The sequence below is a fragment of the Oryctolagus cuniculus genome, chromosome 5, assembly GCF_051225735.1.
Source record: "Oryctolagus cuniculus isolate XC-2025 breed Fujian yellow rabbit chromosome 5, ASM5122573v1, whole genome shotgun sequence".
In the NCBI taxonomy this organism is placed as follows: Eukaryota; Metazoa; Chordata; class Mammalia; order Lagomorpha; family Leporidae; genus Oryctolagus; species Oryctolagus cuniculus.
This window is the reverse complement of record NC_142871.1, coordinates 30,779,533-30,805,788: the sequence shown is the minus strand read 5'-3', so window position 1 is coordinate 30,805,788 and position 26,256 is coordinate 30,779,533. Positions and strand designations below refer to the sequence as shown.

The 26,256-nt window shown below is 43.3% G+C and overlaps 2 long non-coding RNA genes across 2 annotated transcripts; one reads left to right on the top strand and one right to left on the bottom strand.

Moving 5' to 3' along the window:
• The first annotated feature begins 7,638 nt into the window (after positions 1-7,638).
• Positions 7,639-12,790, top strand: LOC127492957 (uncharacterized). Its single transcript, XR_007922805.3, has 2 exons — positions 7,639-9,049; positions 11,170-12,790. It is a non-coding gene; the product is annotated as an uncharacterized LOC127492957 (long non-coding RNA).
• A 2,557-nt stretch (positions 12,791-15,347) lies between these two features.
• Positions 15,348-20,380, bottom strand: LOC138849579 (uncharacterized). Its single transcript, XR_011388493.2, has 2 exons — positions 19,962-20,380; positions 15,348-15,513 (listed from the first exon to the last, which is right to left on the bottom strand). It is a non-coding gene; the product is annotated as an uncharacterized LOC138849579 (long non-coding RNA).
• Between the last annotated feature and the right edge of the window lie 5,876 nt (positions 20,381-26,256).

Genomic DNA, 26,256 nt, shown 5'->3' with positions numbered 1-26,256 from the left:
ACACACACACACACACACACACAGAGGGAGAGGGAGAGATCTTTCATCCACTGGTTCACTCCCCAAATGGTCGCAATGACCAGAGCTAGGACAATCTGAATCCAGGAGCCAAGAGCTTCTTCCAGGTCTCCTACAAGGGTACAGGGGCCCCAAGCACTTGGGCCATCTTCCACTGCTTTCCCAGGTCATTAGCAGGGAACTGGATCAGAAATGAAGCAGCCAGGACTCAAACCAGTGCTCATGATGAGATGCCAGCATAACAGGAAGAGGCTTAACCTATTACATCACCATTCCATCCCCTATATGTTAATTTTGTATTCTACAACTTTATCAAATTTGTTTATTTTAACAGCTTTTTGGTGGAGTCTTTAAGGTTTTCTCTATGTACGATTATGCCATCTGCAAAAAGAGAAACCTTTACTTTTCAATCTGGATGTATGTGATTTATTTTTTGGTACCTAATAGCCCTGACTAGGACTTTCAGTACTACATTGAATAGAACAGTAAGAGTGAGTGTCCTTAGCTTGTTCCTGACCTTTAGAGGAAAAACTAAACTTTTCATCAAGAAATATGTTAGCTTTGTACTTGTCATGTATGGTCTTTATTATGTTGAGGTATATTCTCTATAGAGCTAACTATTTTTATCATGAAACAATATTGAATTTGGTCAAATGCTTCACTTATATCTTTTACCTTCTTTCTATTAAAATGCTACATCACATATATTGATTTGCACATGATGGATCATCATTGTATCCAAGTGATAAATCACACCTGATCATTGTGTGTGATTTTTTTCAATGTTCCTCTGATCTCAGCTTGCCAGTTTTGTATGGAGATTTTTGTATCTAGGTTATTTGAGATATTGGCTTATAATTTTCCTTTCCTGTAATGTCTTTGGTTTTGCTATAAGGATGGTGTTTGGAAGAGTTTAAGAAGTATTGGCATTAATTCTTCTTCAAATGTTTGTTAAAATTCACCAGTGAAGTTCTCAGGTCATAAGTTTTTCTCTGTTGGACATGATTTGATAATTGATTCAATGACTTCATTCATTATTGATAGTTCGTATTTTCTATTTCTTCATGATTCAGTATTGGTAGGCTGTGTTTCTAGGAAATCTCCATTTCTACTAGGGTGTTGGTTATGACTGTTTATATGGTTTCTTATGACCCTTTGTATTTCTGAGGCATCAGTTCTGTGGTAGCTCCTCTTTCATTCATAATTGTATTTAGTTGAGTCTTAGTCTTTTTTCTAAGTTAGTCTAGGGAAAGGCTTGTAATTTTATCTCTTGACAAAAAAACTCTTAGTTCCACTGAATTTTTTCCTTGTTTTACAGCCTCTATTTCAGTTGTTCCTACTCTGCTCTTTCTAGTATTTCCTTCCTTCTGCTGACTTTGGGCTTAAGATGTTTTTCTTTTGCTAGCTGTGTCAAGTTAGGCTGTTTATACAAAATCATTCTTTATGTAGCTGTTTGTTGCTATAAACTGACCTCTTATAATAGATTTTGTTGAATCCTATGTTTTGATATGCTGTTTTTTCCTTTTAATTTATCTCAATTCCTTTTTTCTTGGATTTGTTTGTTTTTCAGGACTATATTCTTTAATGTCTACATATTTGTAAATTTTCCTGTTATTGACTTCGAGTTTCATACCATTGTGGTTGAAAAAGATACTTGAATGGGCCGGCACTGTGGCTCAGAATGTTAAAGCTCTGGTCTGCGGTGCTGGCTTCCCATATGGGCACCAGTTCAAGACCCAGCTGCTCCACTTCTGATCCAGTTCTCTGCTATGCCTGGGAAAACAGTAGAAGATGGCCCAAGTCCTTGGGCCCCTGCACCTGCATGGGAGTCCCAGAAGAAGCTCCTGGCTCCTGGCTTCAGATTGGCTCAGCTCCAACCATTGCAGCCATTTGGGAAGTGAACCAGCAGATGAGTGACCTCTCTCTTTTTCTCTCTCTATGCTTCTGCCTCTCTCTCTCTCTGCCTCTGCTTCTCTCTCTGTGTAACTCTGCCTTTCAAATAAATGGATAAATCTTAAGAAAAAAGAGAAATACCTGATATGATTTCAATCTTAAACATTTTTAGCATTTTTTTCTGGCATAACATACGATTTTCCTGGAGAATGTTCCATGTGCACTTGAAGGGAATGGGAGCTCTGCTGCTGTCAGGTGAAATGAATGTTATTAGATTCATTTGGTCTGTTGTGTTTATCACATCTACTGTGTCCTTTCTAATTTTCTGTCTGGACAATCTATACATTGTTGAAAGTGGAGTATTGAAGTCCCCTACTATTCTAATGTTATCTATTTCTCCCTTGAGCTCTGTTCATGTTTGCTTGATATATTTACATGTTCCAATGTTGGTGTCTTTATATTTAGTTATTATATCCTCCTGATGAATATCCCTTCATCATTATAGAGTAACCTCCTTTGTCTCCCTTGCTCTTGTCTTGTTACTTACTAAAAGTCTGCTTTATCTCATGTCAGTGTAGCCACTCTTGCTCTGCTTTGGTTACATTTGCACACAATATATCATTCTAGCCCCTCACTTTAAGTTTGTGTGTGCCCTTAATACTAGAGTGAGTCTTTTTGAAGCAGCATATAGTTTGGTCTTTTTTTTTTTTTTTTAAGAAATCCATTCAGCCACTTTATGTCTTTAGATTGGAGAACTTAATCCACTTAGATTTAAACCAACTTTTGATAGGCAATGACTTACTACTGCCATTTTGTTCGTTGTTTTCTGAAGTTTTTTTTAAGTTCTGTTGTTCTATTATTCTTCTCTTTATCTTCTTCTTCTGTATTTAATTTTTTTCTAGTAGTGGTAGTTATAGCTTTTCTTCTCCCTTTCTTTTATGTATCTATTATAGGTTTCTGTTTGTTATGGTTACAATGAAACTTACATAAAAATCTATTATAAATTTTGAGCTAACAACAACTTAACCTACTGCATATAAAAATTGTATACTTTAACTTCTCTTCCCCATACATTTTATGTCACAATTTTCCTCTTTTGTGTATTATGCATAAATTAACAAATTATAGAAGTAGCTATATTAATACTTTTATCCTTTAACATTTGTACTAGAGTAAAATGTTATTTATATGTCACCATTACAATGTTTAGAAGTCTGAATTTTTATTTGACAATATACTCATCTTTACAGTGAGTTTAATACTTCCATACATTTTTATGTTGTTAGTTAGGGTCCCTTGATTTCAATTTAAAGAACTCTCTTTAGCATTTCTTGTAAGGCAGGTCTGGTGGTAATTAATGCCCAGGGCTTTTATTTATCTGGGAGAGTCTTTATCACTCTTTCATTTCTGAAGAACACCCTTATAGAGTTTTACTATTATTGATTGACTATTTTTGCTTTTCAGTACTTTGAATACTCATATGTTATCCCATCCTTTCCTGGACTATACGGTCTCTGTTCATAAATCTATTGAAAGTCTAATGGAAGTTCTGTTATATATAAAATGAATTGCTTTTCTCTTGCTACTTTCAAGATTCTGTCTTTAACTTTTGAGATTTTTATCACAATGTATTTAAGTGAATATCTTCATATTTAATCTATTTTTAGTATTTTTCATCTTTCACTATTTCTTTAAATGTATTTGCAGTCCTTTCTTCCTCTGCTCCTTTTGAGTCTCCCATTATGCACGTATCAGTTCACTTGATCATGTCCCAAAGGCTTTCTTCACCCTTTTGTCTTTTTTATTTCCCTTCTCAGTGGGTAATTTTGGATGACCTGTCTTCAAATTCACTAACTCTTTCTAACACTTGATTAAGTCTTCTTTTGAAAATTTGAATTAAATTTCTCAGTTCAGACATTGCATTCTTTAGCTCCAAAAATGTGCATTTGATTCTTCTTGGTGGTTTATATCTCTCTGTGGAACTTGTCATTTTGTTCATATATTGTTTTCCTAATATTTTATTTAATTGTCTATTCTTTTGTTGATCACAAGGCTTCTTTAAGATAAGCATTTTGAATTCTCTGTCAGCTAGTTCATAGATCTCCATTTCTTTGGGGTCAGCTAGTAATGCTTTATTTTTGTTTTGGGGATGTTGTCAGATTTCCCCTAATATTCTTTATTAACCTTGCTTTTTTTAAATTCAATGAGCACCAAGATTTTCCTCTTTTGCTCACTCCTTTCTTCCCTAAGACTCTAGTATTTCTATTTCCAGGAAGAATTTTATCAATAATAACACCCGTCTTTCTGGTATTAGCTAAAATGCCACCAAGTGTCTTTCTTCCTCCCCTATAACATTAACTCCAGTATCTGTATCAGGCTGTATCATCATCTTTGATGGCATATGTGAAGTGAAGGTAAAGAATCCAGAGGGCTTTTATCAGCCCTGATCCTACATGAAACTTTTTAAACTCTGTGATAAATTTCCTGAGTGCAATGGCTTGTTAAAGCATTCATAGTGATGACATAAATACCTTTCACTTTTCTTCTCTTCGTTGAAATGAATTCTAGAACTTGAAGGTGGTGACCCCATGTGCTTGCCAATAAGTCACTGGTTTTACAACTGAGACTTCTAAGTGGTTTGGGGGCACTCCTCCCACATCTTCTCTATATCCTATTTTAGAGAAGGGGACTATGGGGGAATTCTGGTTATAATACCTCCCACACACACACCCCTCTTCTGGAAGTTGCCAATGTGTTATCTCTAGAAACCTCAGACAAGTCTGAGAAACCCCTATCCCAACACCCTGCTCAGGTTTCAAAGTGTGCTCTTAGGTGAGGTTATGGCAAAAATTTCCAGTCACTTTCTGGGCTGTTTGGGCTTAAACAAAATCACTAATGAGTAACAGATCAGCCTCGTGGTGCCTTCACTTTCCAAATTGCTCCTACCCTGAACTTAAAAATTAAAAAATGGGGGCCTGGGTTTTCAGACCCAGTTCAGATGCTCCTAAGGCAACTTGAGAAGCCAGAATCCTCTGGTAGACATTCAATAAAGAGAATACAGAGATAGAGGAAATGAAGTGTCCCCAGTAATTAAATATTTTGAGTTATTGAATGAATACTAAAATAAGGTACACAATTCTATGCAGGAACTTTTTTGCACATATTCAGATTCAGAAGATTTGGAGTGTTCTGCTTAATTATTCGAAATGGTTTACTAGTCAAAATTCTGGTTTGGCTGCAGTACCAATGATCTCATAATAACAGTGGCTTTCAAAACATACATTTTATTACCCTGCAATACAAAGGTGTATTGTGAACCAGGCTAATCTAGACTGGTGATTCCAGCTGATGAAATAACTTCACAGTCTTGCAGCTCTTCTTTTTGAACTCTTCTTTCCTAAATAACTGGCTTCCAGCTGAAAGTATACAATGGCTTGATCAGCTCCAACCACCACCAGCGTTCCAGTCAAAGAAGCTTGATCAGCACCTCCACTCACAGTACAGGGACCAGAACCAAGCATGGAGCTCCAAATATCTGGAAGGAAGGCTTAAAAATTAAAATTTTAGCAAAGTGCTCTTGTAGGAAAGAGAGCATGAATCTTGGAATGCAATTATTAGTTCTTCCATAGCCTACTTTCTAGGGATTAGAACAAAATATCCATAACTAATGTAGAGAGTAGTTTGGAAATGAACTTCCACACTATTCTCATAAAGGAATTGGTGTTAACATGTCTCATTGGGCTATAAAGATAGGGTCATTTTTTCATATATTATTTATATACTTTCTACTAAATGCAGAGATTTTTGTCTCTGGGCCAAAAACTTAAAAGTGTTCAAACTTAAAATAAGACTCTTCATTAACTACACTTCTATAGATGTGGAGCCTGATTTGTATTTAAAACACAAAAACATGTGAGCTTTAAAGGAGGGAAGTTGGAGGAATGTAAATATTGTAGAAGTTAAAAGCAGGTTTATGTATTTCAAATCTCAGTTCACCTTTCTACTAATTGCTCTTAGACAAGTTGGTTTACTCCTCTGAGCTATGTATTTTTGGGTTTGAATTGGGAGATTAGGGACACATCTTTGCAAGGTTATTAAAAGGATTAAGAGGTTTGTAGTGTATCAGATATCCAGCAGAGTGCCTGCACATAGCAGATGCACAATAAACAGTACTTCTTAGAACTTGACTTCTTTGCACACTTCATAAACTTCCTGCCATAGCCTTTTACTCAAGATGATTTTCTTTTTCTCAGCTCTGTGTCATGAGGAGTTGAAGACAGTTCTGACTTCTTAGTGGCACAAGCTCCACTTTAAAATGGCATACTCATGGTAGGCATTTCACCAAGAACATAAGCTACCAGGTGGATGTCTGCATCCCACATGGGAGGGCCCAGGTTTGAGTACCAGCTCCACTCCTGAGTCCAGCTTCTTGCTAATGTGTGCCCTGGGAGGCAGCAGCTGATGATGGCTCAAGTAGAGGCGTCCCTATCACCCATGTGGGAGACCTAGATTGAGTTATCTGCTCCCAGCTTCAGCCTGGCCCTGACCCAGCCTGATGTGGGCATTTGGGGAGTGAATCAGCATAGATGAGCTCTGTCTGACTTTGTCTCTCTCTCTCAAATTAAAAAAAAAAAAAAACGCACACTACCTGAAGAATTCAGCCCCACAATGGAGAAATCATTTGCCATGAAACTAAACTTAACACCCTTCATAATCCACTCCACCCAATGGTACAGAATTGGATTTTGCCCTATAATTTTAGGTGAATAGTTGACTATTTAATCATTTCATGTGTAACCATGTTTGAGCTAAATGTACTCAAAGGAAAAAATACTTACTAATTTATATCATTTCTAAACTCAAAAAAATTTGAAAGAGCTTATGAAGATGCATCTAGTACCATAATTGTTTTTAACTAGACAGAAGAATGAGACAAATGGCAAACACGGAATAGGGCACAAATGAATCCAGTAGTGAAAGGAGTATCCAGATGCACACATCAGATATTGTACATGTTTCATTCACCCATTGGACTAGACACCATGTATGGCTTTGCTCGCGTTGCTGTAACAAAGTCCACCAGCTGGGTAGCTAAAACGATGAAATTCAGTGTCTCCTAGTTCTGCATGTGAGAAGTCCAATATCTAGATATTGTCAGAGGCAGGGTTGGTTCCTACAGAGGGAAGGATCTGTTCCAGTTGTCTCCCCTGGCCCAAAGATGAACCCTTCATGTTGACATGGTGATCTCCCCTAAAGGTGTCTGCCTCCAAATTTCCCTTTCTTAGAAGGAAACCAGTCATACAGAAGAGGATTGTCTTAAAGACCTCACTCTAAGGTAATGAGGTGAGGACTTCAAGGTACATATTGGAGGAGGGGGCATAATTCAACCCATTGCTTCCCATATAGCAAACTGAGAGCTCATTATTTTGTTCTATGAAAATTTTTGAAAATTAAAAAAATCTTCAAAGCAGGGCTATAGGATGTAGAGAGACACTCCAGCCCCCTGGGCTTGGGGTCAGGATTCTGCTAAAAGGCAACTTGCTGACCTTTGGACTCTTAAGCTGCAAGAGCTACTGGTAGTAGTGGCTGTTTCAACTCCCATACCCTGTATCTCATTTGTCCTCTCATCAACCTAAGTAATATTTCCTTCCACAATGTTCCATAGCACTCTGTGCAGTTCATGATTAAGTCTGTATTCTATTAATTTCATGGTAGTTGGTGTTTTTTTTTTTTTTTTTTTTTTTTTTTTGACAGGCAGAGCTAGACAGTGAGAGAAAGAGACAGAGAGAAAGGTCTTCCTTTGCTGTTGGTTCACCCTCCAATGGCCGCAACGGCTGGAGTGCTGTGCCGATCCGAAGGCAGGAGTCAGGTGCTTCCTCCTGGTCTCCCATGGGGTGCAGGGCCCAAGCACTTGGGCCATCCTCCACTGCCTTCCTTGGCCACAGCAGAGAGCTGGACTGGAAGTGGAGCAACCAGGACAGAATCCGCCGCCCCGACCGGGACTAGAACCCGGGTGCCGGTGCCACAGGTGGAAGATTAGCCAAGTGAGCTGTGGCGCTGGCTCTACTCATGGTAGTTTTTGCTGAGTACAATAAATTATCCAAATAAGAGAAACATCTAGGCAAATGTCCTGTCACACCACTGAAAGATCTGCATTGACTCTGTCTAATGCCTAAAGGCACAGAAAGATTTTCTGTTTCATAAACTTTTAAAAGAAGAATAATAAGACAGCACAATCTAATCTTTGGGGCAATAATGCTTGAACGTTTCTTAAGAGAGTAAGAAGGCATAAAAATCCAAATTTTATGCATGTCCCCTCAAGTTCAGGGAAGACAGCTGAAGCCCAGAAAGATGAGGTCTCTTGGTCCCAACCCCATATGCTCTTATCTACCTTTGTAATCATCAGAGCCAAATGTAATGGCTTCAAATGCCGTGGACAGATGAGACAAGAGAACACAATATAGGTGCCCCTGATCAAAAACTCCTGAGACTATGTGTGTTTCTAAGTCAAAATTCTGTTGGGTTTCAGAAAGACAATTCATTGTGGGTACCACACACCCATCCGTAACACCCCCAGTAGGGTCAGGAGTTCTAATCAAACAGATTAATATTTCTACAGCACAGGAAATAAAGGTTCGTATTAAAGGCAATGAATCAGATCACTTGTAGCTTCACACCATTTCATGGGTCAGAGCTGGCCTCCAAAATGAGTAATGAAAAACTTTCAATTATTAAAGATTTCAATCCTCTGGATTTCAGGATTGAGGGTAAGGGGTTGTCAGCTTGCATGCCACTAACAAGCCAAGGTTTTCCAGCTTGTTCCAGTTTGTTTTGTTTTGATTTGTTTCTTCTTCCAGGAGAATCACTTGGAGTGTCGCAGCCCAGAAGCACTGACTCAGATCCACTTGGGAATGGCCTGGGAACTGGAACTTCTGACAAACAACCCAGATGATATTGACGCAGTGCCTGGGGACACACTTCACAAAATAGCGCCTGAGTGCAGTGTTAGAGCTTGGAAGACAGTGGGAACCTCTACAGGGCTATTTTTATCACATGTTGCTCCCAACACTTCCCTTTGACATCAGTGTGACCCTGCATTCAAGTGTCACTGAATGTTTCCGTGACATTTTAATGAGAGGTAGGTGTTCAAAGGTTATGAATATGTAAATAATCAAAGGGATGGGAGAGAATGAGGAAGAGAGAATCACACACTAAAGTCAAGCCACAGCCTGGTCATCAGATTATATCTCATGTATGCATTCACTAGTTATCAGATACAGCCTATGGGCCAAACACTGGCACAGGTACGGTACAACCAAAGACTGGTTCTATTAAAAAAAAAAGAAAGTGATATAATTTTTAACATATTTTTTAACTTTTTAAATTAATTTTCCTTCTTTCTCCCCACCCTCTTCTTGTTATTGATTTTTTTTTTTCTTTGAGGGGTGGGCATCAGTCCCAGAGGTGTCTTGAGCCCTTCCAGACTATGGCTCCATCTGCTGGAATATAAGGAAACTCAGCAGTGTCCCACCGTTCTGGGCTAGAGGTGATCCTCTGTGCATACTAAACAGTAATTCACTATTCAACCAAGTCAGTTGTGCTAATGGAGTTAGCTGTTAACTGTAGGTAAGCATATGAGAGCATTATCTACGTAACCTCGTCAGAGTGCATTAGACTAATCTACGTGGTTGAGAAGGCTTTAGTGTTAAATAGGTTAACACCCAGAGAAATTTCCCTAATATAGCTTGTGCTTGCTGAAGACAAAGAGCTGACCTTCCTTGTCAGAGCCTGCCTCTGAGCCTCGGCTCCCAGGAAAAGCTCCAAATGTAGCTGTTACTGTCTTCTGCTCTTGGCAATAGGTAACAAGACACGGGTGCTCCAAATAGCACTCCAAGTTCTCTCCTTAACCCTCTGGGTGGAGCATTCTACCTGAGTATCCTATTTTTTTTTTTTTTTGCTACTAATTCATTTCCCCTCTCCACCATCTCCCCAGCCCCATTCATCTTCTCTACAGCATTCATCCCCTCCCACTCTCCCTTTGTAGCCAAATGTACCCTTTTGTTTTACTCACCAAAGCCCATGTTCTCTCTTCTTCTTGTGGGCATCTATTTCTCCAGGTTTGACTCTCTCATGGGTTTGCATATGGGGATCTGGTTATCTCTGCAATGGTCTCTGTTGATGTCTCTGGAACACTCTAGGATCTTTGTGGCAGTGAGTAGATGTGAGAAAGTGATACTCACAAGTGGGAACACAGCAGGTGCTATGTGTTTTTTAAAGATTTATTTATTTATTCGAAAGTCAGAGTTACACAGAGAGAGGAGAGGCAGAGAGAGAGAGACAGGGAGAGAGGTCTTCCATCTGATGGTTTACTCCCCAACTGGCCGCAATGGCCAGAGCTGTGCCAATCCAAAGCCAGCAGCCAGAAGCGTCCTCCGGGTCTCCCACGTGGATGCAGGGGCCCAAGCACTTGAGCCATCTTCTACTGCTTTCCCAGGCCATAGCAGAGAGCTGGATCGGAAGTGGAGCAGCCAGGATACGAACTAGCACCCATATGGGCTGCTGGCGCTTCAGGCCAGGGCGTTAACCTGCTTTGCCACAGCACTGGCCCCAGCAGGTGCTATGTTTAGACAAGCCAACTTCTCTGGGAAGGAAGGATTTGAGTAAATGGAGTGGAGGGGAGAGTAGTGAGGAAAGCAGAATAAATGTTTGTAGAGGTGGAAATGAATGTGATCCGTGGGATATCCTATGAGAAAACTGGGCTGGACAAGTCCACTTCCCCAGTGTCAGTGCCACAGGAGCAGGGCCTTCTACTTTGTCCTCTGCATTTTCCTCAGGGGACTGACACTCAGCAAGCACTCAATATTCGGTGAATGAATGAATGTTGTTATTGTGGTGGTTACTATTACATACAGTAGTTCCCTACCAGTATCTAGAACTTCCTAAGCTGTAGAGTATTTATGAACATGGGTGGTGCCAGAAATAAGGAAGAACCAATTAAAGGAGGCCTTGAATGTCAAACGGAGGAATTGGAGGTAGAAGAGATGGTTGCAGTAACTCGGGCTGCAGTGGCAGGCCTGGAAGATTCCTCACAAGTGCAGCATGGCCAATCACAGCCCAGCTCTTTATTTACTGGGTGACCTGGGACAAATTTCTCTTCTCGCATCTCTGGATTCATCTCTGCTTGTCTACTAACGGTAGAATTTCACAGGGCTCAGACTTGAGATGGTTTCTCTCCTTTGTGTATTGTTTCTCCTACAGGCCACTGATGAAGACACAAGATGGAAACAGAACTCCCGACCTGAACACATCCATCTCTGACCACAGGTCACACCACCCAGTGCCAAACCAACCAGGAACAAGCAGCATCCAGACTCTAATGGTGAAAGACCCCCTACTGCCTAAGTAGGAACTTTTCCAACCCAGGCATATGCCCAGAGTAGCTCAGTACCACCATATATGACCCTCTGGGGGTGCTGGTAGCAAGCAACACCACCATTTTCAGAGTATCATGCTCAAAAGAAGCAACTACACCAGCACGGAACACCATAATAGGTGCAAACCAGGTGCTGTGTGCTGAGGGGGAGGAGCCAGAGATCTAGAGGGCATGGCCTTACCTCCCCAACCCAACAAAACCTAATGTTTCGCTTCCAATGAAGAGCCAGTCAGCAGAACCTCTTCCCGCCTTACCTAAGATTGACCCCCCAGGGAAACTTATGTGGGTTGAATGCTGACTGCTTATTAATCTCCATTGCAAGTGAGCCAAGTTGGTGTCCATTCTAAAGACCACATAGAGGCAGTCAGTCCCATCTTTTCACCTCCAGCAAGGTAGGCCCTCCTCTAGTCACCCACATCCATTGGCCCTGGCTCCTGTAGCCCAAGCCCCAACATCTCCTGCCTTGACCTCTGTGGTCACTGCCCATCTCGCCTCCTCTCTTTCTGTCTCACACTTTCAGTCTTTCACCATACTGAAGCCAAAACACATTCAAAATTTTTAACTTGGATGAGTCATTTCACCGCTCAGTTTGCTTTACTAAAGATTTATTTATTTAAAGGCAGAGCAACAGAGACAGAGAGAAATCTGTCTTCTGGTTCACTCCCTAAATGGCTGCTACAACCAGGACTCAGTCAAGCAGAAGCCAGGAGCCAGGAACTCCATCCAGGTCTCTCACATAGGGGGCAGGGGCCCAAGCCCTCCAGCCATCTTCCTCTGCCTTCCCAGGCACATTAGCAGGAAGCAGAGCAGCTGGAACTTGATACAGCACTCCTATATGGGATGCTGGTGTTGCAAGACATGGTTTAACCCACTGCACAACAATGCCAGCCCCAGACTTAGCTTTCTCTATTTAACCTTTCCATTGAATGACAATAAACTGCCAAGGCCTTGTCATGGCGACTGAGGGTCTCTGTGTTCAGGGACTCTCCCAAATCTCCCATCTCCCACTCTGTTCCAGCCCCTGCCTATCTTCACCTTTCTTGAGCATGTCAGCTCCTTCCTGTTTGGAGGCCTTCCTACCCAGCCCTTCCCAGCCTAAAGGCTGCCCTGCATGAGATGACTTCCCAGGTTACCCTTCTCCCCACCCATGACCTCCCTGCCAAGTTGCTCTTGTTTACTGCCCAGAACTCCTCTTAGTCTGTGGTGGTTTTCTTTGTTGGGTTGATTTTCTATACTAGGAGGCAAGTCCTACAAGGTGGAGGACCAGGTACTGGTGAATCCCAAGCTTCTAGAAAAGCCCTCTGGTACAGACTAGGCACATGGACAACACTTGTGGAATGGATGGATGAGCCTCTGAAGCCTCATTGTTTTGTGACTCAAAGATAAAAATACGGCCTACTTCATAGAGTTGTCAAAAGGATTAAATGAGAAAATGCTAAGAGCTCAGTAAATGTTAGCTTTATTATTACTCCATTAATATATCACTACCAACATGGTACACTTAGTAATACTAGTGCCATTCTAACACAATATTACTACTATTACAGTAGTAATACAATTATTCTTGTCAACAGCCTTTATGAGGCAGGTAAACTAACTACAACTTGTAGGTAAGGAGACAAAAATCAGAAGTCCAAGGCCTGCTCAAGATCACTTAGCTAATACATGCCGAGCTTGAATTTTAGGAGCAAAGAGTTGCAAATCGATAAAGATTTCAACCTTGGATGATTACAAGAAGGGTATTACCAATGACATAGATAAGACTTTTGGAGAGAGGCAGCTCTAAGAGTGGGTTGCTAAATATCCGATGTAAAGATGCCTTGTGGAATGACTGGAGATACAGACCTTTCACTCAGATGAGATCTCAGAAGCTGGAGGCTTGAGGGCAGGATTTGGAGAGTTCAGCATGAAGAAACAGAGCCCCTGAGTTGTGGTCCTAATACCAGGCCTGGATGCCTGCAAAGCGTCCCCTCCCCCTTCCCCATCCCTGTCTCTCTCTCAACTGACAGATGCTACAGGTTCTTCCCATGGGCCTTCCCCTCTCTCGAATGCACCCACCCTCACACCTCCCTAGCCCTCTAGAGACTGCCATCCCCTTCAGTCTTCCCTCTTCCTTGATCCCTCCCTACCACTTCCATATCGGCTTTGGAGGCTTGCTGTGACGCCCCTTAGAATGTCAGTCACTTCAGGACCTGGAAGTGGCTCTCTACCAGCTGATGTGAGATCAGGCTCAGCTGGTGTGAATTTGTCAGAATACTACTACAAAAAATCCTTCTCATTTGGATGTCTCTAAAAAGAGCTACAGTTCACATGCATGTATATTCTAAATACTTTCTAGTCCTTGAGTCTTGTGTCCTTTATAAGAACCCTAAGAGGCAGGTACTACTACTTGCTCTATTTCATAGTGGAAATGGAGTCACAGAGTGGTGAAGTCATTTGTGCAACATCACGAAACCGTGCTGTGCCACAGTGGGTGAGCAAACAAGCTGAGTGGACTGGGGGGAATGGGAGCGACGATCTGTAAGGAGGTTGTGGTCAGAGAAAAGCACATTCACATCAAGATCCCAAAGGAGAAATAATCCCCTGGGACCTAGAACTTCTATGTCCTATAAAACCAGAAACTATTAAAACTAGGAGGGCCCTGTCACCTCTAAGACTCAGTGGAGTCTGGTGAAATGTGTAGGAGACACAGCTTCTTGGCACTGGCACCAGACAGCTCTGCAAATAGCCAGTGATGGGCTTTTCTGGCAAGTCCCTCTGTGACCTGTGGGGTCCCTCTGGGATCTGTAAGAGGCTCTTGAATGCATCCTTTCTGAGGACTTCTGTACTCCAGTTACTACATGGGCAGTATTGGTTGCTTAGCTGCATACCTCATCAGCCTATACAAATGTTCCCTATGTGCGGGGCTCCCTGGGTTTCATCCCCTCCCTACACGTTTTGATGTCTCTCTCACCTCCACACTCCCATCCCCCATGGCTACAGCAATCCTGATATTAGAAACGGCCATCGCGTGGGGGAAAAACCTCAAGCTTCCCATTTGCTTTCTAGCATTAAACTAGTAGAAGAATTTACCGGTAATTGGCTTGAAGAGATGAAGCCTTATTAAAACCAAAAACAAGTGGCTCATGGGAAAGCATCTGTGCACTGGGGTCTAACTCCTTATTTGTGTCAGCCAAAAGTTGTACTGACTTATATTGTCTTGCATGCTAACCAAATTAAAGTATCACATCATCATTGCAGGTTTCACAATTTGTATCCCAGAGTTGCCTTCTGCCGAAAAGTTGAGTTTAAGTTGAAATTTTAACCTGCAAAGTGAGCTGGCTCATTTAGCATCCTGTCAGCTGACCTAGTTGTTTCATTTTAAATGAAACTAAATTTTGCTCTTTATCCCCCCCGCCCCCCACCCTTCACTTGCTCCCAACTCTCATCTGCTTCCTGGACAAATGTCATTCAGGTCTCAGAGGCAATGGGACATGGTTTTTGCCTCCAGACCAAGTGCTACAGCCTTTGGAACCGGACGCAGAGTTTACACGTGGATTTTTAAAGTGAGTAGAATCTAATGACAGAATCTTCCACATCATGCAGATGCCACAGAATTGTTAAGTTACTTAGATACCATTGATCTGGGTTATAAAAATAGAAACCACTTATTTTTAGAAACACTCATGTGCGAATGAGAGCTACTGGAATGCAAAGAAAACCTTATCTAAAAGTTCTGTTATTATTAGCAAAAGCAATGAGGATGATTTATGCCACACATGCTTTATGAATGTGCAGTGCAGAGGTGGCTGGCCTTTGACTCATTTAGGAAGCTAAACTGAACCAACAAAAATCCAGGCTGCTTTCTGGACCAGTGGACAGGTAGTGTGCAAACGTGGATTGCACCCTGAGGGTCAAAGGTCAAGAAGTGATGCACGAGGGGGTTGAGAGTGACCATCATCATTTTTGCAAAGGTCTCAAACTCAAGTGAATGGGGAAAAAAGAGTTATAGACATTCAGCAGCTGGATAGGGGAAGGCAATTTATTCAAGGCCAACAGGCAAGCATGACCTGGGGCTTCTGACGGGAAGCTCTCTGGAGCAGCAAATTCCCACTTTGCCAAGAAGAAGAACCCACGTTGAACAACAAAATGTCTTGTAGACTCCTCTCATGCTGATTGTCATCTCCTCTCTGTTGATTTGGAAATATAATAAAAATATATTAATCAAGAAATATTTGAAGAGACAAATAAACTAGAAACCAGTAGAGCTTTGGAGTAAGTTTATATTTCTCTAATTCCAACAGTACTAACCCAGTTTTCAATTTATTGCCAATCTGTTTCTAATTCCTTCAGTAGCTGTTCTACAAGCATTCTGGACCCTATAAATGTTTTACCTCTATGAAAAGCATGACAGTAAACTTTGTTAGAAGTTAGAAGGACATTACAGGAATAAGGGCGCTTCTCCTCTGAATCTTCTGGGCTCTATTTTCCTTTTGCTTGCTCCTGCCGCACAGTTGGTCCACAGTACTGTGTACAAGGTCATCCAATGGCCCTGCTCCTGCCATATACCCAATCCATGGTCCCTTGGTGACTGTGCAGCACAACCCTGCACTTGTGACCACCATCTTATAGCCCTGCAATGCGGGTACTGTCCCTGTGCTCCAGGCCTCCCATCCCCAGCGGTGGCCTAACTTTCTCTATGCACCTGCTCACCAACTTCAGTTCTCTTGTTCTCAACTTGAACAAGTTCTACTTCTGCAAAGAACAACCTTCTGTGACATCTAGTGGACCATACGCACACCTTCTCCAGCACGTCCTGAATCCCAGCCATGGGGAGGAAGCCCTCCTTCTGAGTTGTTCTTCTCTGGGAACTCTCCTTTCATCTCGGCATACCCTTAAAAATTCTCTTCGCATTTTTATCGTTATCCTCCTATCACTGTTTGGTGATTCTTTTTTTTAACAAGCAGAGTTAGACAATGAGAGAAAGAGAGACAGAGAGAAAGGTTTTCCTTCTGCTGGTTCACCCCCCAAATGGCCGCTATGGCCAGCACGCTGCGCTGATCCAAAGCCAAGAGCCAGGTGCTTCCTCCTGGTCTCCCATGCAGGTGCAGGGCCCAAGGACCTGGGCCATCCTCCACTGCCTTCCCAGACCACAGCAGAGAGCTGGACTGGAAGAGGAGCAACAGGGGCAGAATCGGGCGCCCCAACCAGAACTAGAACCCGGGTGCCGGCGCCGCAGGCGAAAAGAGGATTAGCCAAGTGAGCCGCGGCGCAGGCCGATGATTCTTTATATTAAATTTCTCCTGTTTGACAACATGTGGTTTCTACCTCTTGACTGAACCCAGACTGACAGTTCATTTTGAAAGATAGCAGCACATATGCATATGAGACCTTCAATTTACAGACAAGATTTGGTTTATAAAAGGATTCTCAAATCCCCTGTGACTGCTGCCTGCAACCTTGCAGGTGTTGATAGTCACCAAATGAGGATACTCTGGGCTACTGCTGGACAGATGGGCAGAAACAGAATCCTTGATATGGAAATAGAGCTGTTCAGGGGATGAGGTAAAGAGTGCAGGGTGGAGGCCGGCGCTGCGGTTCAATAGGCTAATCCTCCACCTAGCGGCGCCGGCACACCGGGTTCTAGTCCCGGTCGGGGCGCCGGATTCTGTCCTGGTTGCCCCTCTTCCAGGCCAGCTCTCTGCTATAGCGCGGGAATGCAGTGGAGGATGGCCCAAGTGGTTGGGCCCTGCACCCCATGGGAGACCAGGAGAAGCACCTGGCTCCTGCCTTTGGATCAGCGCAGTGCGCCGGCCACGGTGGCCATTGGAGGGTGAACCAACGGCAAAAGGAAGACCTTTCTCTCTGTCTCTCTCTCTCACTGTCCACTTTGCCTGTAAAAAAAAAAAAAGTGCAGGGTGGGCAGCTTGGAGAGTGAGGGAGCAGCGTTTGTGTTCAGGGGTCATCTTGGCCTCCTCTTGGTCCACAATCCGTGAAAGTTACAAAGAGTGAGTCAGCCTTGGATTGAGAGGGTGAGGGGAAGGGGACCAAAGCTGTGATCTGTAGAACTGTAGAACTGTAGAATCTGTAGACTGTGGGCTGGAGTTAGCTGCAGGAGCTAACCCGATAGTCAAGGTGGAGAAAGGCTGGGAAAGTGAAGGGCGGAGCTGACAGCAAGGCTCATTAAGCAGCTGATTGACAGATGCAGCTGTAAAGCAAAGGGCTAGGGATCCGAGCTGGGTCGTCCAAGTGTATCACTTTACAAGTGGAACATATGTGCTTGGAAAACAGGCCACCTAATCCTAAATAGGGACTCCTCTCTGTCACACTGCTAATCTTATCTGGACTTGCCATGAGGGCTAGGATCGAAGGTTTCCATCATTTCCCATGTTCTGCAATAGATGAAACAGGAAAGAAACCATCTCTGTTTTGAAAATATTGATGGACTTAGTCTGGATCTAGCTTTACAAGGATTAGCTGTGGAGAACATTTTAAATTCCTCTTTGGTTTTTCCACCTAAATTGGATTTTTTTAACAAAAAGATTATTTATTTATTTATTTGAAATTCAGAGTTACACAGAGAGAAAGAGAGACGGAGATAGAGAGGTCTTCCACCTGCTGGGTCACTCCCCAAATGGCCACACCAGCAGGAGCTGGGCAAGGCCGAAGCCAGGAGCCAGGAGCTTCTTCTGGGTCTCACTCATGAGTAACAGGGGCCCAATGACTTGGGTCATCTTCAGCCGTTTTCCCAAGCACATCAGCATGGAGCTGGATAGGAAGGAGAGAGCCGTGACTCCAAATGATGCCTTTATGCCATGCAGGTGTCGCAGGCGGGAGCTTTACCTGCTACACCACAACACCAGCCCCCTAAATTGGATTTTTTAAAAGCTAGTCCTTGAGTCAATTTGGGTCATTTTTAATCTTCTCCCCCCAAAAAGATTTTCATGTAAATATTCAATCTGCATATCTAATTCATCAGTAGTGCTTATTTCCAAGTATCCTCTGTATCTGTACTCAAAACCCATTCCTCACAGCCAATGATATGTTACTGTGCTTCCTGCCTTTTCTTTTTGTGGTCACAAATGCCAGGGATTTACATATTTAGCATTCTTTTCCTAGAACCATCTCAGGCTTTTCATGCAGGTTTTATCTCTCTTTTAATTTGATCTGGGGAATGCAATGGGGGACTTCAGATGTGGAGTTAATCCTACTCTGTCTTTAATACAACACACTTACTATTCTAATTGCCATGTACAAAACCCTCTAATTATTTTATTTTTTCACTTTACTACAATCCCCACTTCTATTCTCTTCCCCTGAATAGACTTCTCCCAGCTCTTGGATCTGTGTGTATGAAAAGTATCTGTATTTCACTGAAATCTGTGATTTTAAAATCTGTCTACTTTGAAGGTTTTGATAAGCTTCTTATTACTGCTGTAACAAATGTGCACATAAAATTTGGGTTCAAGCAATAAAACAAAGTATTGTCTTACAGTTATGGAGGTCAGAAGTTCAAAATCAGCCTCATTGGACTCAGGCCAAGGTCAAGTTAAAGTACTGGCAGGATGGGTTCTTTCTGGAGGTTCTGAGGCCGCTTGAATTCCTTGGGTCACAATTCCTTCCTTGCTTCACTCCAGTCTCTTGCTCTGTTCTCACACCCAATAGCACTGATTGTTGATCCTACTGCCCCTCTCTTGATAAGGAATGCTGTTATGACACTGGGTCCACCTGGAAAATCCAGGCTACTCTTCCCCATCTCAAGACTCAATCACAGCTGCACAGATTATAGGCATTAGACTACAGCCCATATGGAGGACTACCACTTGGGCTGCAAAGATGCTCATCCAGTCCATAACTACTAGCAGCTGTGTAATATTCCATTAAAAAGTTTGTGAAAAATGCATACTATGAAAAGCTATGCATGGATTTCAAAAAATTTTGTACTATCATAAATTTCTTTTAACAACAACAACAACAAAGATATGCATTCATTTATTTTAAAAGCAGGGTAACAGTGGTGGTAGAAGAGAGATTTCCTATCTGCTGGTTCACTCCTCAAATGGCTGCAAGGGGTAGGTCTGGGCAAGGCTGAAGCCAGGAGCTAAGAACTCCATCATGGTCTCCTAAAAGTTTGGCAGGGACCAAGTACTTGGGCCAACACCCACTGCTTTCCCAGGTACACTAGCAGGGAGCTGGATTGGAAGTAGAGCAGCTGGGACTCAAACTGCACTCTGACCGGAGATGCCTGCATCACAAGTGGAAAGTTAACTTGCAGCACCACCACGCTGGCCCCAAAATAAACTTCTCTTTTAATATCATTTTGCAAGAATATTTTGAAGCACCCTTATACATGCACCGCATTTTACTTATCCATGCCTTTAGGGAAGGATACTTGTTGCATGTCTATCTCTTCGATGAATATCCTCCAACACCTCCCCTTAAACATTTGTGAGACAGTTTCTCAGGGGTACATAGGGGACAATGGAGGGTAGGGGCTGATACAAATGATCAACCCTCCTCTTCCAGAAGGGAGCTAAAGGTTGCATAATAGTAACCCCACTCCCTTCCCCAACCCCATGCACATAGTGGGATGGCACCGTGTGTGCATTTGCTTCTCCTGGAATGCAACCACACTTACCTGTGGGGAAGAGGAGATGGTGAAGAAATCCTGTGTCCTCTATTTCTCTTCTTCTGCTTCAAATGAGACTTTTCTGCAACAGCAAAGGACCAAGAGGCCACCCCTGAAATGCAAAGAGACCCAAAAACATTCATTTCCTTGCTGCTGAGTTTCCATGGGCCGCATGTATTGTTAGGATAGTTCCTTATATTGCTACAGGCAGTTCATGCAAGAAACCACTGTTATTTGAAGGGTCATTTTGACTGCATAGTATTTTTTTTTTTTTTTGCCTTTTTTGGGCTCTTTAGTACAGGTCTTCCTCCTGTTTCTGTAGAAAGCTTTATTGGAACCTAGCCACACCCATCTGTTTACACGTCACTTATGGCTGGGGTCAACCACAGCAACAGAGTTGAGTCGTCAGGACTCACACCATACTGCCCACAAAGCCAAAAATATTCACTCTCTGGCCCTTTACCAAAGAGCTTTGCCAGCTTTACCCACTGCAAGACATGACCCAGCTCTAGTGGTTAAGAGTTTCATGCTGGAGTCAGAGCAAGAATTCCCAATAGAATGCAGTGACATAGCTTTCTCGGCCATGCTCCTAGCACAGTTTCTTAACCTCTTCTAAACCTCTGCTTCTCAAGTCTACAAAACATTATCTGCAATGATAGCATTTACTTGTAGAACTGTGAGGATTTGCTGAACCACAACATGTAAAACAAACTTTCATTACAATTTATAGGCATGCCAGCTTTAAGTTTGAGCAGAACTTTAGGAATGGAAAGTTTTGCTTTGTTTAACCTGCATTTTCCTGCATCTTATATGACCTAAAAAACACCTTAGCAGTACTCCTTGAAGACAATCCAAATACACTGCCTTCCTTAATCACAACCAGGAAGAGTCAGCCTCCCTCCTGGTCCCTGTCTCTCTGCACCGCCCTTCCATCCCTTGCTCCCTCACTCTTTTTCCTTCTGCAGGGTACCTCTTCCTGTGAAGTACTCAGTGTTTCAAGCCTCAGTGCCTCCTCAATCCTCATTTCCTACAAATTGCACTTGACTTGAGACTCATTCCCCCTGTATCCAAATCACAGCTCATTGAAAGGCAGCCAATGCGACAGAGGAATGAGTCCTTGCTAACATGTTAGTGTCTGTGGGTGCTACCTACCCCTTAGCATTCTAATGGAGCTCCCTGGTCACGTAACGCAATCATTCTTATCAATCTGGGAACCTCAGGCATCAGATTAGTCAACTAAAAAGATGTTAGGGTAAGACACCACTTGGCGCTCTTCCAGTTCACAGTGTACATCTATCTCTGTGTAAGTAACACCAGCCTAGGAAAAGTGCTGGCGGAATATGTGGACATTTATTCTGGTTAGGGCAGGTAAAGCAGAGACCTGGACAGTGTCCACCCCTACACAGATGGTGATGATTCTTTAAGCCTTTCTGAATGGGACCACTGGCTTCCGCTTCCAACCCACGCTTTTTTCCTCGAGCCTCGCATCATATCCCGTTCCCTTCTGCTGGATGCTGTATCCTCCCACTTCCATGGCTTAACATTTTCACCAGCTGTTATTCCATGTCTGTGTACCTCTGTTCAACAGTTACCTCTTTTACAGCAAGAATCCTGTTCCATCTATCTTAGCATCTCCACCATGGTTGCCACACCATGGGCAACAGAGAGACAACTGTGGAAGGCAGAGAATGAGAGAGAGGGAGGAAGGGACTGATTTTTGCTAACTTCAGGACTCACTCCCCATGGAGGCTTCCCATGATCCAGTTTCATCCCATGGCTAGGTAGGAGGGTATTCCATAAAAGATGATATCTGACACAGACTTTATAGCTTAATTTCAGTAAACTTCTCATGCCTGGCCAGAAGCTGGTGGGGATACATGCCCTGTAAGGGTCCCAGCCAACTGCTTCCCTCTGTAGTCTGTCCTTGGTGCTTTTCCCATTAAAAAAAAACTAATATAAGATGGGGTTTCTCAATGATTCTGAAATTTGAATAATGAAGCCAAACATGGACAAATTTGGAGCTGTGGGTCTCAAGATGGTGCCTAGGGTGGGGCGTCTGTGGCTGCATTTGCTTGAGCTGCCCAGGGTTGGAGCTACAGGTCTCCTGTAAGACCATGAATGCATCCTTCCCGTAAGTCCCTGATAGCTTAAGTCAACCAGAGTTGGTTGCCATTGCTTTACTCAAAGAGTGTTAAGTAAAAGAGATTCCCGAGCTGAGAGCAAGACACTGGGCTGGCAGGAGATGCTCCTTTACTGTCTACTGCACATGGTCCACAGTAGCTTCATCCACTTGATGAGAGATTTAACATTCATGATCACCTCCCCTAGGGGTGGCTCTCTTACTTGTCTGAGATTACAGATGAATTAAAATGAATTTTGTGAGACTCTAGATAGGGAAACTTGCCTGGGAAAGCAATGGAAGATGGCCCAAGGACTTGTGTCCCTGCCATGCACAAGGGAGACCTGGATAGAGATCTGGACCCCTGTCTTCAACCTGGATCAGCTCTGGCCATTATGGCTATTTGGGGAATGAACCAGCAGATGGAAGCAAGCTTGCTTGCTTTCTTTCCTTCTTTGTCCTTCCTTCCTTCCTTCCTTCTTTCCTTCCTTCCTTCCTTCCCTCCTCTCTCTAACCCTCTCTCTCTCTCTCCTCTCTTTCAGATAAACAAATAAACCTTAAAAATAAAGACTCTAGCAAGGGAGAGAAACACAAATTTACAAAAATAGTGATAAAGAATACAGTGGAGCACATGCACAGTTTTAGGAGCCACACAAAAAGGAGAAAGAGAACAGAACTAGTATTGATTGGATGTTTGCCAAAGTTCAGGAATTTTGCCCATATAATCTCATTTAGGTATTTACTCAACACACTGAGATGTACATCATTATTCTCAGTGTCTAGAAGAGGAAATCAAAGCTCAAGGAGATTAGGTACCTGTTCCAGTTGCCATCATTAGTAAGTAGTACATCTGGAATTCAAACTCAGATCTGTCACATTCCAGAACCCTTGTTCTATCTGCTACATAATGCTGTCTCTTGCAATTAGTGAGCTTTAACCAAAACAGAGAGGCAGTTGGCTCTTCCTCACCACACACACATAAAACCTGAATTTAATAATATCTGAACACGTATAAATGTCTGTGACCAGGGACCAAAGCATGGCAGTTTGTCTGATGGATGCAACACTTCATGATGACATTGCCTGTCTCTGAAGCATGCTGTACTCAAGAACACAAGTCAGGCTGTCTGCTCCACCCCCACGTGCCTAGGAACATTTTATTGGCTTGCCTTTCCACCCTGTGCACTTATGCGGATGGTTAGTTTCTTTGGAGCAAAGATCATTTCCTATGCACCTGTTGCTCACAGGCTCTGAGGACGTGGCCTGGGATGGATTTTCCTTCCTTCTCCTCTACAGGTGATGAAGTTAATGCTTTATATTCACCTGCTACAAATTCCCCTTACATTTCCCTGTGGGTGGACCTGACCTGGGGTGTTCAGAATAACCTTCTCAGAAAGGAGAACTTTACAACATGGAATAAAAGAACAGAGTACAATGTTGGTTAAGTTCAAGGGACCAGCAAACCTTTGGGAAATGAGGGCACTGGGCTGCAGATAGAGGGAGGAACATGACTTTGTCCCCTGGCAAAGTTGTTCAGGGGTTATGAAGACAGGTAAAATGGTAATTATGGATTATCAAGACAAAATGTTCTTGGAAAGCAGAAATGTCACAGAATGAAGCAGCTGTCTTTGAGTCACTGTATGCATGCCCAGGATGTTAGAAAAAATTTCTAGATCCTCAACCTCAATATTTACTCCTTCCTACATTTTTGAAAAATATTTATTTGTTTGTTGGAAAGTCATAGGAAAAAGAGAGGGAGAGACCAAGAGAGAGAGAGAGAGAGAGAGAGAGAGAGAGAGAGAGATCTTCCATCTACTGGTCACTCCTCAATAGCCACAAAAGCCAGGGCTGGGCCAGGCCAGAGCCAGGAGCCAGGAACTCCCATGGTGATCTCCCACACGGGTGGCAGGACCCAAGCACCTGGTCATCATCTGCTGCCTTCCCAAGAGCATTAGAAGAAGCTGGATCGGAAGTGGAGCAGCAGGGACTTGAACATGGCAAACGGTATCTTAACCTGCTGCACCACAACGCCAGCCCCCTCTTTCCTCAGGTTAATGTGCCTGAGAACCAGCAGAGGGGGCCGTATGGCAGAACTGGAGCAGGTATACGTCTGCGGTGCAAAATCTTCTCTCTGATTTGGTTTGACATGCTGAAAAAATTCACCAGAATTACAGAGCCAGAAAACATAAGAGCCAAGGCTCGGGGGCCAGCCAGGAAAGGTGGCCGTTCCTAAGGCCCAGGCAGCTGCGAGAGAAAGAGGATGGGCACCAGGCTCAGGGCCTGCAAACATGCTCTGAAAACAAAGCTTTCTCCCTCCCTCGTGAACACAACTTTGCCCTTCTTCTTTCTTTCGGGTCATCTGGGGTCAGGGGCGGGTGCTTATGTGTCCATCCTGCACTTCCTTCCAGCATCCGTCTCTTAAAGAGGTTGGGGAAAGTGGTAAACTAAGTAAATCTGCTTGTTTGGCTTGAGAAAAAACTCAACAAAATTGTTTACATCCAGCATAAAGGATTTCACATGTTCCTAGCATAGTAAGAACTAATAAATATTAATCATTATTTTTAATACTTAAATCTGATGTTATCATCCCACTGGTTAAAATCCTTGAATGGTTCCCTTTTGCTTTTCAGTATAAAAATCCAAACTAGGTAATGGTATCAGAAGCCATTCCCAGGCCGGTGACGTCAAGGAAACACGCACCCAGCTCACGCCCCAGATGAAAAAGACAGACATCATAAAGCAAAATCACCGTGAGCAAATCACACTGTCACTGACAATGCTCTACTAAAGGCCCACCAGCCACCTGGATGAAAAGAAACCAGGAACCAGGACCGGCACTGTGGTGCAGCAGGTTAAGCCACCGCCTGCAGTGCCGGCATCCCTTAGGGGCACCAGTTTGCAACCCGGCTGCTCCATTTGCGATCCAGCTCTCTGCTAATGCACCTGGGAAGGCAGTGGAAGATGGCCAAAGTGTATGGGCTCCTATACTTGTGTGGGAGGCTCGGTTGAAGCTCCTGGCTCCTGGCTTTGCCCTGGTCATTACAGCTATTTGGGGAGTGAACCAGCAGATGGAAGACTTTCTCTCTCTCTCTCTCTCTCTCTCTCTCTCTCTCTCTTTCAAATAAATAATAAAATAATTCTTTAAAGAATGACAGAAAGAAATCAGATCATCCCTGTGCCCATGATCATTCTGCTGCCCAGGGCAAGTCCCAGCTCCACCATCTCTCTGCTTTCCCAGGCCCTGCACGGCAGTGTGTGCTTCATTTTGCTCAAAACTTGCTTAATTCAGTTTGAAATGATTTAGCAAAGAGACAACATGCACCAGTTCTAAGGTGTCACATCTGCCAGACAGTACAGTGAAACAGCGACAGGGAAGTTAGCAAGTGATTGTGAAATGTGTGGTTGTATTTGCCTCTATCAAAATATCTCTTAATGCTTTTTTAGTGCTCATTTTTACCATTTTATTTTCTGATGCAGTTTATCTTTTTTTAAGATTTATTTATTTACTTGAAAGTCAGAGTTACACAGAAAGAAGGAGAGGCAGAGAGAGAGAAAGAGAGAAGAGAGAGAGAGAGAGAGAGAGAGAGAGATTGGTCTTCCATCCCCTGGTTCACTCCCAAATTGGCCCCAATGTCTGGAGCTGTACCGATCCGAAGCCAGGAGCCAGGAGCCTCCTCCAGGTCTCCCACAGGAGTGCAGGCACCCAAGGACTTGAGCCATCTTCAACTGCTTTCCCAGGCCATAACAGAGAGCTGGATCAGAAGTGGAGCAGCCGGGACTCAAACCAGTGCCCAAATGGATGCCAGCATAGCAGGTGGCGGCCTTACCCACTACGCCACAGTGCTGGCCTCTCTGATACAGTTTAAAGGGGAAGTTTCTCAGGTGGAGGCAGGAAGGTTTGGAAGAAGAGCCTGCCTCCTCAATCTCTTCTCTCTCTCCTTCAGGGTGGCAGCTGATGGCTGTGTCTCACATTCGGTTAGAAAGCCTGTAGCCTGGTCTTTGTTATACCCTGATTCTGATGGCAAGTCCATGAAAGTGCTCAGACACAGGTGTGAGTGTATGTGTGTGTGTGTGTTGGGGGCGGGGAGTGGAAGGAAGAAGAAAAGCAGAACTCATGGTCCAGCCCCCAACAAACTTAACATCTGGCTCATGACACCCAGACAGCAACAAAACTAGAGGGATTTG